Here is a 15,225-nt window from a genome sequence, read left to right on the forward strand (position 1 = left end):
AGTACAAAGTATTAAAATGTAATTTTATTGATTTTTTCTATTTAATCTAATAACCTGTGTTATTTTGGCCTAACAACTCTGTCCTCTACTAGGATCTACCAAAGTTCTTAAAATATCCCATTTCTTAAAAAAAAAAAAAGTTAGGTAGGTGTGGTGTCTTCCTTAGAACCTCAGATAAGGTTGTGGCCTGAGGACAGAGAACCCAGCACAGTCCCTTGCTCACTGACGACATGTTAATCCAATTATCTTAAGCAAGACAACTGGAACAAATATACACTGCTCGCCAAATCATTGTCCAACATTCTTAATACTCTACAAGCAAGGCATAAGAAGAAATGAAAAGCAAAACTGTGTGTGTGTGTGTGTGCACATGTATCTGTAAAATCATACACCATAAGCTATTGAGTCACACCTTATTTGTAGAATGTCCTAAAGACTCAGAAATAATAAAATGAGCCATCTACTATACAATCCATTTAATCATAGGTAGCATACTTGCTACAGTAGAACCTCTGAGGTAGTTATAATTGCATCCAATAAACAGATTGTCTTTCTGAGTCCAGAATTATATGTGGAAATGAATGTATAGAGGAAAAACACCTTGCACTTAATAGCAAAAACAATATTAAGTAAAATATGAATAATTGTTTTCACAATGAGAATTATCATGATTATACAATTATTTAAAACTTCTTATCGTGTACATGTCGGAATTTTATCAAATGCTTTTTATGGGTTGCTTCCACAATTTGCTCTAGTTCTTAGCATGGTATTATGAATAAATAGCACATGCTCTGAAATTGAAATATCTTTGTGAACCATGACTTGATCATTTGCTATGAATTTTTCATATTTATAAAAGGTATTTAGCATCCTATGCATCCGTTTTTTTATCTGTAAAATGGTATTATACTAACAGTATAATCCTATAATTTTTGGTACATTTATCATGTAAAATGATTAGAAGTACATTTGGAATCTGTTATTATTTAATTACTATTTTTTGTTGTTGCTCTTTTTATAGTTACATGCTATATAAATAGGGATTGATACTTTAATTTTACACATGAGACTGAGAGATCTTAAGTGATTCACTTAGTGTCTAATTGACCCAAAGTTTCACAGTGAATAGAAAGGAAAAGAGTAATATAATTTTCTCAGTCTGATAAAAATGTTCCTGCTCCCTGACTGTGGTATACTCTCTCTATATGATGTCAGGAAGAGTACACATATGACACTGTATGAATGTATGGAACTCCGGAACTCACTACTCCATAACTATTAGACGCTGCAGATAGATTTTTATCTTCTGTAGAATGATGGATATGTCAGAGAAATTAGTCTTATTTTTCCTCAATGTCATGGAATACTACTTTTTAATGTAGGCAAGCAACTCTAATTAGTCTGTTAAATTTAAATCTGTGTATGCATTTTGAAGTAGTTTTACATACTTCTGGATAATCAGCAGTACAGGTGTTTTTACCAAAGGTCTTCTCTTCTCAGGCTATAGCTGCTTTGCTATATCCTGCAACAGTATAGGAAAAAGGAATATAGTTGCTTCCCTGGGAATCACGAAAGCAACTGTAATTGATGTCCAAATTGGGTAATTTTCACCCATTCAATATAAAGAAAGGAAAAATGAAGGGGAATTGTTGCTACTTGAAGTTATTTCTTTCTTGAATGGAAAGCAGGGAGAAGAGATCCTTACTCTAATTCTCTTTTGTAGAGAACCCAAATTAGACTTAAAAAGAAAAGTGTTTCTTTTCTCTGTAGGTAGCTCCTTAGTTTTATTGTTGGCACTTGCTCTCCCTTTTCTGTGAAGTCACTCATTAGTTGGTAAACTGGGGCTTATTACAGACATATCAAGTGAGAGCAGAAACCCAAACCATCAGCCAGGAACCCGCAAACAGGAGTGTGTCAAGAGACTTTGCAGAAACATGATTCCCTGAGGCACAGGGAGGTTGGCTAAAAACTTCAGAGTGCAGCATTATTCTGAATTTACTTTCGTTCCCCCTCTTTGCCTATTCAAAATAATTTTAAGGTACCTCAAAGCATCCTGGTCCAAGAGCAGACTTATCATTATCCCATTTCCAATAAGAGAGATGGAGAGAACACTCAAGAGCGCAAGAGTGCACACAGACTCTAGTCATGAACCTAAAAACAGGATCTATGAAAAAGAGCCATGGGATACATCTTTATGATATAAATGAAGCTGTTCCTTATAAAATGGAAACTGGATGACACTTTTTATTTTTTAGTAGATTAGATTTACATTAGTATAATCAATTTCTAAACTGTTGGATGTAAATATACAGTTTTGATAGCCTATGATGAAGACCAGAGCTGTTACATGAAATACAGCTTCTAAAAAGGTGAAATACTTCTTCAAAAGTAGGAAATACCACAAGTGTCTCCTCATTCTACCTAAATAAGTGTAAAAACTCTATACCTTCTTTTGTTAATAACCCTCCACAAATGCCCTTACTTCATTTTCTGGATGCCAATCAAACAAAAATGTTAATATAGTAATGGTTACCTTGTCATATTTAGGAAAAAAATATTAAAATATGTCTTTTCTCTGATTTGGGGGCTTTGCTCATTTACTACAATCATAGGTGAGGTGAAAAGTAATTTATAAAAATTCCTCTGTTAGGCAGTATCCTAGAGCCCAAGCATATTCATTAGTAAATAAAAACAAATGCACTTGTGACACAATAGTAGATCTATATAACAGATAATCACAGACAATAAATAATAGACATAAAAATATCAAAATTATATAGTTATTGATAGAAATAAAACCTCAGAGAGAAAATACATCAGGAAAATTAAAATCATGGGAGAGTCAGTTGGTAGGGTATAGAAATGTTAGAAATTCAGAAAAATCCTCATTAAGAAGGCAACATTTGAATATAACCTTGAAACTCATGACAGAATTAGTCATGATACTACCTGGGATATATAATTCTTAAAGATAGAAGGGATATCCAGCACAAAACACCTAAAAGCCACAAATCATGTTCCTGAAACATGGTCTCCAGTGTCGTTGATGTTCAAGATAAGAAACAAAAGTAATAGTTGAATAGAATGAGAGAAAACAAGAGAAAGACAGTATAATGCTAATGATATGGGGCTGCTACCTTTGTGACAATTTTTATGGAACTTGGAAATGGAGAGTCACTGCTGTGTTTTGATGAACAGAACATCAATTTTTGACCCACACTCTTTCAGTTAGCTAAGTAAGCTAGTGATAAAAGGTCCAAGTCAAAAATACCTTTTGAAGGAAGATACGAAAAACGTTTCTCATACATTAGAGAGAAAACAAGGTACATTCTGAGGTTTTAGTTACTAGTAATTACATCGTCAAGTTGAAGGACTTGAGAAACCTGAGTGTAGACCAGGATTTGAAAGGTAGAATTAGGAGTTAAATTTTAAATGAGTTATATCCCAAATGTGTATTATATACCTAAGTGAAAAATTGAGTTTGCATTTTACATATGACTTTGAACTTTGTGAGGGAGCTGAGATATATATTTAATAACTTTTAAGCATACTAATAGCATTTCAATATGTGATAATGGATTATATTAATGGGAAATTGAGTAAAGATGGATGTAAACCAAACACTAAAGTCTGGGTAAGTACAGCTGAAGTTGTTAGAGAGACTTGGTGAAACCAGCAGGAGGAAAACCAAAAGAGCCTGCTGACCTTCATGTCAAAGAAAGAAAGGATATGGAGGTTGAAAGTGAGTAGTTATGCTAGTTGGTGCCAGTAAGTCCAACAGAAATTTAGAAAATTCTTCTCTGCAAATTAAAGATAAACAGAAAACCAGAAACAAACACACAAAAACTAATAAAAAGATTTGCCCAAAATTATGAAAGGGAAAGAAACTTGGAAAAATAAAAGTAATTGATTTTACCATATATAGATTGTATTTCCTTGTTTTTCTTACTTAATGTTGTCATTTTTATTCTAATTTTTTATAAAGGAATGTATACATTCTGTAGTAGCTTTCAAATTAAATTGCCTATCCTGCTAGATGTATCTTTGCTAATAAAAAACATAAATATTCAACAAAGTGTGGGGGGGAAAAGGTTCAACATCCCTGTAGATCAAGGAAATGCCAGTCTATGCAACATAGAGATTTCATCTGGCTCCAGTCAGAAATCATCAAGAATACAAATAATAATAAATGCTGGCAAGGATACGGGGAAAAGGGTGCACCCATACAATATTAGTAGGACTGCAAATTAGTACAACCACTCCAGAAAGTAGTATGAAGATTCCTCAAAAGACTGGGAATATAAATCCCATATAACACTGCTCTCCTACTCTTTGGTATATATCCAAAAGAACTAACATCAGCATAGCATAGCGATACAGCCACATCAGTGTTTACAGCAATACAACTCACAATAACCAAATTATGGGGCCTGTCCAGGTACATTTCAACAGATGAATGGCTAAAGAAAGCATGGCATATACACATAATGAAGTTTTACTCAGCCATAAAGAAGGAATTATGGCATTTTCTTGTAAAGGGATGAAATGAAGAACATCATGCTAAATGAAATAAGCTAGACTCACAAAGTCAAGGGTCAAAAGTTTGCTCTCATATGTGGAAACTAGAATGATATAATGCAAAAAAAGGAGCAGGGGGAATTCCATGAAGATAGGGAGGAATAGTGGAGTAAAACAGAGGATTGATGGGGAGGGAGAAGGGATAGAAAAAGAAAAGAATGGTGGAATGAAATTGTCCAAACAATGCTATGTACACATATGAATATACCCCAGTAAATTTAACCTTTATATACATCTGTAAAGCAATAAACAAACAAACAAACAAACAAAAACAACAACAACATAAACTACGAATAAATACAAGGAAGACCAGTAGAATAGAGAAAGGGGAAAGGGGGAGGGAGAAAGAGAGAGAAAAGGGAAATATTGGGGATTAAGTGGAGTAAATTATATTCCATGCTTGTATGATTATATCTAAAAAAATCCCGATACTATGTAAAATTTTAATGCACTAATATTTTTAAAAATATTTTTATTTTGTTTAATCATATTTATGTGGTATTGAGAATTGGACTCAGTGCCACACAGGTGTGAGGCAAGTGCTCTGCTACTGAGCCACAACTCCAGCCAAAATGCAATAATATTTTTTAAAAAACTGCTTGAATGTTTTCTTGCATCAGTTGGTTTCTTCTCAGGATATTTCTAAATATTTTAACCTTTTTCATATACCTTCCAACACTCTGACAACTCATCTCTCACTGCCTTCATTATATTTTATGGATAAGCCCACACAAAGTTACATTTTGCTCTGTATAACGGATTTGGTCTGTCTCTAAATTCTAAGCCACTGCAAAAACTGCTATTTTCACAGCCTGCTTAACACTTACCTATTAGTCAGAATGTATGTCATGACTTCCTCCTAGAAGCCTCTATCACATGTCTGAAACCACAGGAAAACTTTATTTTCCAGGAATTGTGCCAGATGGCAAAATTCCTCCTAAACTCTCAAGATAGAAAGAATTCAACTCCATTTTCTTTAGTGGAATAGGGAGCCCACTGAACCATCCTCACAAGAGAATATATGTTCTTTGTTCTTTGTTTTTAGGTAACCCTAAAACAGAGGATACTTTTAATGAAACTCAGAGTAATTTAATATTTAAAAAGAAATTGTAGAGGTGATAATAATGGGAGTTCTTTCATGTATTTTGTTACAAAATGAAGAGAAAAAACTATCACTGTTGCCACCAATACAGATGAATCACAGGAGGGGACTTCCTCCTCCTAGTGTGTCCAATTATATTCTGGTCCCTTGGTCTCAATACAATGTAAAAATATTTTCTTGTTCATCTTTGCATCTTGAGAGATGAACACTCTTTCTTAAATACATGAGTAGCTTAATCAATATGTGTTAAGTGGATGATTGAAACTAATAAATATATTACATCTGAATTGCAAACTAGACTCTCAGAGTTTTGCAGACCATACACTTTCACATTCAGATAACAGAGTTCATGTTGGGGATGACATTTAGACCAGTGATGAGCAGTGCTGTCCTTGATGCTGGAGTTCTGCTGACAAGAATGCCTTGTGATGCCACTCTTGGCTGCTTTCAGTGCAATAAACATTGAATGCAGGTAGGTAGGTTGGACTGTGCTGGCAGAGGATGCACAGAGAAATGTTACTTCCACAGCAAAGTAATTCCACAGCAATTCCAGGAGCCTGAGAAGGTGCTCCAGTGTTTTGCTATCCTAAGCATCTGAACACAATAAAACTAGTACTATCCAAATTCATACTCTCAGGGAACAAGTATACATTAACTTTCCTGACATATGTCTTTGGAAAATCCAGCAGTATTTATTTCTCATTTGTGTAGAGGAATACAATAATTTTGAAAGCATGTGCAAAGAGATGTAGGATCTAGATTTTAAATATTCATTTATACATAATAATTTTCATGATATATTTATCACCTCAATATTATTATGGTTCTGTACATGGAATCATGGCTATTTAAGAGTACTAAATTAATTCATATCAATAAAATTCAATGTATACTTTAGTTATAATTTACATAAAACATAGATATAGGATACAAATTCTATAAATTAAATTTTCACCATTTTTCTTGAAAAAAAATAACTTATTTACCTTAAGGGAAAAAAAAAAACACCAGTGGTAAATAGAATAAAGTAATTATTTTGTGTGACCTTGGGTAATAGTGATAGAACTATAGCTACTTTAATTTATATTTCTGTACTTACTTATTTTCTAATTATTTTAAATCAAAGTGCATTATTTTGAAACTAAATGAAAAATTGTTCTTAGGTTGAAATTTAAGGAAACTTTTATTTAACCTCAAATTTAAAAAAAAATATTTAAGAATTTCACTAAGGATTTCAAAAGAATCTCTCCTTTTAGTCTTTTTTTTTTCTTTTAGCAGTAATACTTAAAGTAATTGTATGGGTTACCAAACACATCTTGCCTTCACTTCTCTCTACAGAGTAGTTAAGGCTGAATAACAAAATGGCTTTATGAGTTAACAAGAAATTGCTACAAATTCCAAAAATGTCCTTTCCCATTGTCTCCTGGAGACATCTGCCAATATTTATCTTTTAATAGGCTAAGCCATCAGCGTCAGTAAATAAAATATCAGATTTCAACACATACCATTTTTACAGAATTGATGGGACACTTAGGGATAAGATATCCCTGAGACTATTAAGTCAAATACCCTTAATTATGCATTTGTTTCTCCACAAAAATTAATGGGTGGCAAAATTGGCAGAACAAAAATGGCATTCCTCAGGTCCCCCAACCCTGCCTCATTATCCAACTACTACTTTACTGATATCTGTGAAATGCTTAATTGAAAGCAATTCCATATTGATGAAGATTACAGTTTGTAGAAGGAAGGCAAAACTCAAGGTCAGTTGTTGTCATTCAACTAAAAAAAAAGCTGTTGCTCATATTTAAGTAACACACTTTCTATGACCTCAGTAAAACTGACTGCTATGTTACTAGTTATTAAGCGAATCACAGTGCCCAGTAGCCTTTGACTTAACTGTATAAACTCAAGGAGATTACTTAAGCTTTGTGAACCATGTTGAAAAAATCTGTAGAAAGGGGTTGTAAATATATTGCATACAAATTGATATGATAATCTTAAGATAACATTGTAAGTTATTTGATATGTAGAACACTCATAGGCTTCAATATATAATTGTTTGATCATTTGTGAACATTAAGAGAAACCAAGCCGAATAGCAATCACCCAGAAATTAATCAATTTCTAAAAGCAATATTACTTTGTTCTATAAAATGATGAGCATTTCATTTAAATTCTGAACTGACATCAGCCTTTTTGACATACTTGTGGATACAAGCAGAGAAGGATTCTGATATGCTCATAGTAGACCTGACCCTCCTATTCAAAGATGTGAAATTTCTAAAAGGGGTTTCCTTCTTTGTGCATATGTAAATAATGGTTGTGAGAAGAGCTTGCTAATATAAAATATAGAAAAGTAAAAGAAGAAAATGGCCTTACAATAAAAGAAGTGGATTAAAATCCTACCCACCAGATTCATTACTTTTTTTAAAACTAGATTTTATTTGAAAGTTAAGTATAAGGGTACCAACTTCTCATAGTTTTGATGATGATTTATTGAGTCAATTATATGGGATAAGTACCTATCACAGACTTTGTTATAAATAAGTTAATAACTTAGCTTTCACTAAAACTCTACCTTCCCTCTGCATTAAAAAAATCATTGATTCCAAATTAAAATTGTCTTCAGCTACTAGTAAAAAATTATACAAATTTATGAAAAAGACACAGTTGATTATATATGTTTTTCATGTAAAAAATTAATAACCTCAGTATGAAGAATTTCTGAATACATGGAAGAAAGATTTGTCTAAGTGTTCATGCTTTCCAATAAGTTAATGCTAATTTTTATAATTAGGGATCCTAGGGCAATAGAAACAAAATTCAGTAATTTATAAAACATTGATAAGATTAATATCAAGAATTTCAAGTCCCCTAATTTCACATGAAGCAGTGATTGCTTGCAGGATATAAACCTGTATGTACTGTTTCAGTAAAATAAAATAGAAGCTTATCTATTCAAAGCAATTTTTTTTAAGAGATATGTTTTTTTAAAGAGAGAGTGAAAGAGGAGAGAGAGTGAGAGAGAGAGAGAGAGAGTTTTTAATATTTATTTTTTTGTTCTCGGCGGACACAACATCGTTGTTGGTATGTGGTGCTGAGGATCGAACCCTGGCCGCACGCATGCCAGGCGAGCGCGCTACCGCTTGAGCCACATCCCCAGCCCTATTCAAAGCAATTTTTGAAGAGCTTTTAGTGAGATAGTACTTTCATCTATATAGTACTTTTCACAATATACAACAGATTTTTTCCAGAACCTTAAATGTAGTTGTTTTCTAACATATAGATAATGAAATGGCTAATATAGAAAAAAGAGTAAATTTAATCTCATAGTAGAAAAATCAAGAACATTTTGAATGATTCCCCTTCTTGTTGCTTTGGTATTCTCAATTGCATTATAAATATGACTATTTTAAAGGGATCATGATGATGCTAAGTCCTAGCTTTTATTCAATATGAATAATAATTTGCATTGTAAATATCTACTATGCCACTAATTAGCTCTGTGATCCTGAGTGGGTGACCACTTTGTGCCTCAACCTCAGCACCTTTTTCAAGAGAAATTATGCCACAGATGGTGGTGCATGCTTGTAGTCCTAGTGACTCCAGAGACTGAGGCAGGAATACCACATTTCAAGCCAGCCTAAGCAAATTAGTGAGGCCCTAAGCAATCTAGTGAGATCTTGTCTTAAAATGAAAAGGGGTGGGGGATGTGGCTCCATGGTTAAGTGTCTCCTGGGTTCAATACCCTATACCAAAAAAAAGAAAAAAAAAGAAATTTTTAAAGAGGTAGTAATATTATATTAATGTGAGGGTTTGAGAGTTGAATTATTTAGCACTTAGCATTATAACAGTGTGTGGCACAAGCCTATTCAATATTTTTTTCAATACTTTTTTTCTTATAAACTCAACTCTTTACACAAAAAGTCAGTTTAAGAGTGGTTAAGCATTTAAGTATGAAAAAATATTTTATTTGACAATTTATACACAGTAGGATATATATCACAAGAGTACAATTAGATAAATTTTGACGAATGTTTAATTAACCCTTGAAGTTTCCCTTATTATCCTTCCCAGACTCAATTATTGAACAAACACAGACTTTATTTCTATCATCAGGGACTACTTTTATCTTTTCCAGAACTGCACATGAAAGACATCTCCATTTTCATTTATGCTTCTTTAGCTTCAAAGACTATTTGTAAGTTTTACGCATTGTGGAGTACTCCATTTTGGGGGGCAATACCACAGCCAGTTTATCTACTTTTTTGTTGGTGTACCATTGAATTGTTTGGGTTAAAAACAAATAAACTGCTGTACAACCTTTGTGTAAATATGATTTCATTTCCTTTGGATAAATACATAGGAAAAGAATTGCTGGATTATGGGGTAAGTATTTGTTTAACTTTTTAATACCAAACAGTTATTAACCAAAGTATTGGATGACCCTTCCCCACAGACCTCTCACATATTGGCTTGTTTTGTGAGCAAAGAGAGGTACTGAATGCCTTTATTCTGGACTATGTATATCATATCAATAGATATAGAAATGCCTTTGCTATGGCCAGGACAAAGAACAGATTTTTTTTTTTTTTTACTATTTGTATATTAAAGAAAATTTTTCCCTCCAGTGCAAACCTCTCACTGTCATTATTTAAGATTCAAGTTCTCCTAATATTGAGGTCATACATACTATAGATATTGATGTCACCTGACCTTTGAGACTTGTGGCTCAGGGACCCTTCACAAATTCAAATCTGTGCATGTCCACTGGCACTACTGTAAATAATTAGTCACCCTTGGGCTCCCTCCCAGCTGTCTTACGTCCATGAAATGGTGGTAGTCTTAGTTTTGCCTTTCAAGTAGGATAACATCTCAAATCTTTATCATTTGAGCAATTGTCAAATGTCCTCAAGTTCTTGACCATTTGATAATAAGCGTTCTAAGTTGAAGGAGATTGGGGTTACTAGAAAAGAAAACATGTAGGCTTCATAAGCTTTTTAATGACATTTGGGGTAGGCATCGGGAATTGGCAGCAAATATAATAATGAAGTCATGCGGGTAACTTTAGTGTTCATGAACAAAAATCGGTGAGGTGTTTTCAGGCTGAGTACCATTAAATAAGTCCAAAGACAATGTTCCAGATGTTGCCATGATCAGATGCTTCTCCAGGCAGGAAGGCTTCCCCATTAAACTGAAAATCATTCTCAGTTTTATCCTATTATGGAAATTAGTACAAATATTTGTATTAGATTGGCAGATGGTTCTTTTCCTCAAACCCAGTTTAGATTATATCTACAAAAGCACACAACCACACTGACAGTGAAGAGAAGGCTTTGTACAACTCCCATGGGCACATACTGGGCCAGTTGTCAAACTTTTGACCAGTTCTTGAAAGATGCTGTTGTGGGGGTGCATGGCATGTGTTGAAAGAGAATGGCAATAGCTGAACCCCTCCTGTAATATATATCACGTCAACTTCAGATCCATTTAGACATGAAACTAAATGTTTTCAAATTGTAGTTTTGACCTTTCATTTGTGTGTATGTGTGGTTGTGGTATATTTGCTATTGCTTTTCATTTCCATTTTTTGTTTCTCAATGTTTCTGAATACTATAAGGACATTTGAATCTCTCAAAGAGATTTATTTATGTTACAGAAAAAAATATTCTTTTGGGGAATAGTAATTAAAAAACTGGTCTATAAACTCACACTGTTCTAGTTTGGGTTTATAAGGTTGATTAGATGACCTACTGGTGAATGGGCCTGGATAATGCTATTGTGTTTCCACTGCTCAGTACTATTTCTGTTGATGTTCTACATCCTTGACTGGAATGTTTATAAAATCAAGAAGGGATTTATTTGCTCACAAACTGTGCCATTCAGAGAACTGTGGTGACTAAATAACTCCTCAATCTGTCTCCCTGTCCTCATGCAGGAGGTCCAATGCAACCAGCACGGTATCCTAAGAAAGAATGGAGCACACCCTTGATGAAGGACTTAGGTGCATCATTGACAGGAAGAGATGCAGTATTACAAAGCCATGTCATGATCAAATTTGTTTGGTCAGCTTTAAAACTGGGGTCTAACAGCATACAACCATCAGTTGAATCCAGTGGTGGACTCCACAGTCCCAGTAGTTGTTGCTTTTGTGACTGCAACGATAATGTGATATAATTGAATCTGTTGCAAAAAGGATGACAGTTGGATATACTGTGTCAGACATGATAGCACTTTGTTTTTCATCTCAAAGGCACCTAGGAACCAGGACCAATTTGCACTCATGTGGCAAGGCCTCTAATACACATTTGCAATATTCTCCAAGGGTCTACAAATTGCAGTATGCCACTTGTGGCTTGATCATGGTTTACTGTGAATGTCTCTATATTCTTTTGGACAATATTTTTTTATTATATAGATGATGTTCTATTGATTGGAAAGCCAGCTGCCTCATTTCCAAAACTCTTGACAGCAGTATCATTTCATAAACCAAAGTAGTTGATGAAACCTGACAGAATTCAAGAGGTACTCAGCAGTTTTGAAAACTACATGAGTGGACTAAAAACTCTCAGTTTGTCTGGCATTCAAGGTAAATCATGTTCTTGTCATTCTACAACATTACCAGAATGGCGATTCAACACTTTTTTGGATGTCTTTGCTTTTAGAGAATGTATGTACCTAACTTTTTCTTTTTTTGATATTGTGGATTGAACTCAGTGGCATTCAACCACCGAGCCACACCCCCAGCCCAATTTTGTATTTTATTAGAGACAGGGTCTCACTGAGTTGCTTAGCACCTGACCATTGCTGAGGCTGGCTTTGAACTCATGATCCTCCTGCCTCTCTGGAGCCACTGGGTTACGGGAGTGTTCCACGCCCACTTATGTACCTAATTTGAGCATTGTACTCATTTTCTTATATAGAATTACTTTTGAATCAGCATCCCTTGTGACAGGTTACATTGGAAACCACTCAACAAGGTGTAGCTGGATGTTTACCTCTGGAAATATATAATCCTAATGATTAAACTGAACATAATGATGTTGTGACTAAAGATTTTGCTTAGTGGAGCCTCTGCCAAAGGTATCATCCTCCACTCTGAGGGCCTTTGGGGTTTTGCCTCATCACCACCCTGATGTGGCTTTGAGGTATCTCCTTTTTGGAAAACATTTTTAAAATGGCTGTTTTTCTCCTGTTGAAATGAATGCCTGTCTCAAGAGACCTCTTGCCTCCAGCAGGATATTTGCATTTTTTTAAGAGAAAGAGAGAGGGAAAGAGTTTTTTTTTAATATTTATTTTTTAGTCTTCAGTGGACAGAACATCTTTATTTGTATGTGGTGCTGAGGATCAAACCCAGCGCCTCTGGCATCAAACCCAGTGCCGCTGGCATGCCAGGCGAGCACGCTACAGCTTGAGCCACATCCCCAGCCCCAGATATTTCCATTTTGTATTGGCTTAATTCAGATTGAATGACTTCGGAGATGGGAAGTGTCCACCAGCGTACTTGTCTAGTGAAAATAATGAACAGAGTTGACCTGACTCTAAAAGCATTTTGGTTTTACATGAGAAATTAACAGTGTTCTTTTGGGGTAAACTTTGCCCTCTTTCCAGTGCATGAAAAAAAAAAATGCTGGATCCATGGGGCTCTGGATACACAGAAGTTTCTCAAATACCTTGGGTTGTTTTACTGGCAGTTCATCTAAACTGAAATGCCATGGTATCCACTGGGATGTTGCATCTGTTCAAACTCAGCCTTGACTATGCACAATTGAAAATGGATGTGGTTACTCTGCTAGGAGGGCAGGAGGCAAAGCTATTCCCATTGCTCTGGTAACTGCTCTCCTAGATGAATCTTTTTTTTTTTATATATATATATTTGTTTTTAATCTGGGGCTATTGACAATTAACTGTCTTTTTGATTCATCACTTGAAAACTACACTAGCAAATTCATTATACCATTCTTTATCTGTGTTTATCTGTTCCAATTATTTTCATTATTATTTAGTCATTATAATTTCTCTTTATCATTTTAACATTATTTTTCTTTTTTGGATAATGTTTTTATATTTTTGGCTAAGAAAGTTTTGCTTATCCCAAATTGCAGCAATAACATCTTATGTGCCTCTAGAAGCTGTATTGCTTTAGATATTATGTTTTGTTCTATGATGCATATCAAAGTAATCGCGCTCTATAATGTAAGATGAGGATCATAGGTTTTGGTTTTTATTTGCTTGTGGGTTTTATATTTTTAATATGGTATCATCTGAATACTATTGATGAAAGACATTGTATCCTCCAGTGAATTGCTTTTATGACCTCAAGAAAAACCAATATGGTATATGTGTAAAAGCTAAAAATTTAAGGAAGATATTATTTTACTGATGTAGGATTTCTTAATAAAGACATAAAATGAGCTAACCACAAAATATTGTGTTTGTATTGTGAAGGAAAACAAAATTTAAAACTTCCACTAATAAAAATTACATTGAAGAGAATAAAAATATGAGTCATGAATTGGAGAAGATGATGTTCAGCATACAAATTGATATAGAAATAAGTATATATATATATATATATATATATATATATATATATATACACATACATACATCAATGTAGTTACAAAAATAAATGAAAATAATATAAGTGTCTTAAATAAAATGTTCAGAAGGTATTAGCAAGTCATTTATAGAAGAAAAAGCCCTTGTGGTCAATAACTATTTGAAGAAATGTTTCACTTTATTAATAACAAGAGCATAGCTGACTACAACATATTACTTATCATATGAATTATTTCATATGATCATATGAATTATTTACAAACTTGATATCTACATAAGTGACTTTGAAAAAAATTGGCATTGTTTTAAAATTTTGAATATTTCAATAGCTTTGGGGATACATGGAAGTTGGTGGAGAAAGTCTAAACAGCAATTCTCAACTCCTATATAGCCCAAAAATGAAGCAGAGAAGGAACAGATGACCAGAGAGGTGGGTCGCAAATTAAACACTCTAAATATCAGTATTGGACAGATTGAAAATTGGACGGGCTTGGAATTTGGTGACCAGAGTAGGAAAGAATGAGATACTTGACCCTGAACTCTGACCAGTGTAAGATCAAGGGGGAGGGCTAACAATAAGAAAGAGCTCCGGAGTAGAAAAGGGCATTAAGCTCATTTAGTCTCTCTTTTCCTTGTTGCATTACCTACTCTTACCTCAATTCCCCCCATTTTTTCTTCTTTTTCTCTGTTATTATTTATTAGATCTGTGTATTCTGTACTCACTTTGTCTCTCCTATATTTTTAACCCCTAATTAGTATAATTCTTTCATAATTCATTTAACAACCTGTTCAAGAACATCACTACAATTTCATATCTGGATTACACAAACTGTGGAGAACATTTTCAATATTTTCCCAAGTTTATTAATACATGCTTTTGCTTTTAAGTGACTGCAGTGAACAGGGTTTAGTATCTTCCCTCAAAGTGGTTCTGGATACTGCACATAGCAGAAGACAGTCTTTGAGTGGGGACATCA

The sequence above is a fragment of the Spermophilus citellus genome (assembly GCF_964194105.1).
Source record: "Spermophilus citellus genome assembly, chromosome: 2".
NCBI classification, from domain to species: Eukaryota; Metazoa; Chordata; class Mammalia; order Rodentia; family Sciuridae; genus Spermophilus; species Spermophilus citellus.